Here is a 2720-nt window from a genome sequence, read left to right as displayed (position 1 = left end):
TTTTGTTTTGTTTTTGAGATGGAGTCTCGCTCTGTCGCCTAGGCTGGAGTGCAGTGGCGCTATCTCGGCTCACTGCAAGGTCCGCCTCCCGGGTTTACGCCATTCTCCTGCCTCAGCCTCCCGAGTAGCTGGAACTACAGGCGCCCGCCACCACGCCCGGCTGATTTTTTGTATTTTTAGTAGAGACAGGATTTCACTGTGTTAGCCAGTATGGTCTCAATCTCCTGACCTCGTGATCTGCCCGCCTTGGCCTCCCAAAGTGCTGGGATTACAGGCGTGAGTCGCCGTAAATGTTTACTGAATGAATAACAACGCTTTAAGATGAGACCTATTCTTGTCCCCCACTTTACAAATGAGGAAACTGAGGCATAAAAATTTGGCAAACTTGTCCAAAATCACACAGCTGGTAATTTGCAGATCCAGGACTCTTTTTTTTTTTAACTCTAGACATGACTTGTTAATCATTAAATTATACAGCCCACATGCCTACGCCAGCTAAGAATCACATGGCTGCCTCTAGTTACCATGATTTTTTTTTTCAATGTAGTAATAGTAATGGCATGACCTGGGCTCTACAGTCAAACAGACAGACTCAGGTGGGAATCCCAGCACCCCCATTTATTCACATCTCATTTCTTCTAGCAATGCCACTTCTAGGAATTTACCCTAAGGGAAGAAAATTGAGCATGAGTCCAAAGAATACGTAGGTGAATATTTACTGAAACATTGTTTGTAGAACTGAAAATCAGAAGCAATCTAATTGCCGACAATAGACAAGACATTGATTAAATAAACTGTGCTCCGTTAGAATGTAAGAAAGATCCTGGCTGGGTGTGGTGGCTCACGTCTGTAATCCCAGCACTTTGGGAGGCCGAGGCTGGTGGATCACCTGAGATCAGGAGTTCAAGACCAACCTGGCCAACATGGTGAAACTCTGTACTAAAAATACAAAAATTAGCTGGGCGTGGTGGCACATACCTGTAAACCCAGCTACTCAGGAGGCTAAGGCAAGAGAATCGCTTGAACCCTAGAGGTTGAGTTATAGTGAGCCAAGATCATGCCTCTGCACTCCAGCCTGGGTGACAGAGCGAGACTCCATCTCAAAAAAAAAAAAAAAAAAAAAAAACCGAAAAGAAAGACAGAAGGAAGGAAGGAAGGAAGGAGAAAAAGACCCTATCTAGAATGCCAGCTCCTTAAGAGTAGAGGGCTGATCTATTTTGTTAATTACTATGTTTTCACCACCCAAAACAGTGCCTGGAATATAGTAGCTGCTCAATAAATAATGAATAAATGAACTATGGTGCAGCTATTAAACGTTACATTGGAGAAGAAAATTTTATCACATGAAAAGAATTTCACAATGTAGCAAGTGAAAAAAGTCAGGCTATATAATCATATATACAGTATAACCTGAGTTGCATCTTTTTTTTTAAGTGTGTATGTGCATTCTAAAAGGAAGAATATATACCCAAACATGCATGGAAGAAATTTCTAGAGAAGGTAAGATTATGGGTGATTATCATGTTTTTTTTCTTTATCTCTATATTCTAATTTCATTTTCCTTTTTTTTTTCTCTCTTCCTTTCTTTTGAGACAGGATCTCGCTCTGTCACCCGGGCTGGAGTGCAGTAGTGCAACCTCAGCTTACTGCAATCTCCACCTTCCAGGCTCAATCAATCCTCCTGCCTCAGCCTCCCGAGTAGCTGGGACTACAGGCATGCACTAACATGCCCAACTAATTGTTGTTGTTGTTTGTAGAGAGGGTTTCGCCATGTTGTCCAGGCTGGTCTTGAACTCCTGGGCTCAAACAATCTGCCTACCCCGGCCTCCTAAAATGCTGGGATTACAGGTGTGAACCAACATGCGCAACCGTATAGTCTAATTATCTACAGTGAATGTTGTCCAAGCCTGGGTTCTCACAGTAAGCAAGCCTGAACCCTGGGTTTGTAGGGAGCTAGTTTATTTAGAGAAGTGATTCTAGAGCAGAGGCCTGGGAGACTAAGAAGAGTGAGACAAGGAAGAAGGGATAGTTAATTGAAAGAGCATCTTCGAGCCGGGAGTGGTGGCTCATACCTGTAATCCCAGCACTTTGGGAGGCTGAGGTGGGCGGATTGCTTGAGATCAGGAGTTTGAGACTAGTCTGACCAACGTGGTGAAACCCTGTCTCTACTAAAAATACAAAAATTAGTGGGACATGGTGGCAGGCGCCTGTAATCACAGCTAGTTGGGGTGCTGAGGTAGGAGAATTGCTTGAACCTGGGAGGTGGAGGTTGCAGTGAGCTGAGATCGCACCACTGCACTCCAGCCTGGGCTACAGTGTGAGACTGTCTCAAAAAAACAACAAAAAAAGAAAGAGCATCTTTGAGTTGTCCTACCATGGCAATTTAGGCTCATTCCACTAGCACCTTCTAAGGAGCCTTAGAACACAGCTCAGAATTGTCTTCCCAAGAGATAAGAACCAGAAGAGGGAAGCATTTGTCCAGTGACTCTCATCCCCTGCTAGAGAAAGGCTAAGCCAGGAGCTTTAACAACCTCCCACTTCTAGATTGTGTATAAGTGAATGGATTATCATGGATGTTCCATACCAAGGCAGCAGAGATGCTCTGGGGCAAAAAGCAGGAGGTACTCTGTGCAGCTAACAGGAACGACCGTCAGGTTACACGTGTGCAAAGCCAGCTGCTACAGCAACGACTAAGGTAAAAGATCAGTCAAGTGATGCAA

The 2720-nt window shown here is 44.3% G+C and overlaps 1 protein-coding gene across 1 annotated transcript in view; it reads right to left on the bottom strand.

Moving 5' to 3' along the window:
• The window catches only part of FBXW8 (F-box and WD repeat domain containing 8), a 119367-nt gene that overhangs the window by 115632 nt on the left and 1015 nt on the right, over nucleotides 1-2720 (bottom strand). The gene's annotated exons all lie outside the window — the stretch shown is intronic.

The sequence above is a fragment of the Mandrillus leucophaeus genome, unplaced genomic scaffold (genome assembly GCF_000951045.1).
Source record: "Mandrillus leucophaeus isolate KB7577 unplaced genomic scaffold, Mleu.le_1.0 Scaffold7, whole genome shotgun sequence".
NCBI lineage: Eukaryota > Metazoa > Chordata > Mammalia > Primates > Cercopithecidae > Mandrillus > Mandrillus leucophaeus.
This window is presented reverse-complemented; position numbering and strand designations above follow the sequence as displayed.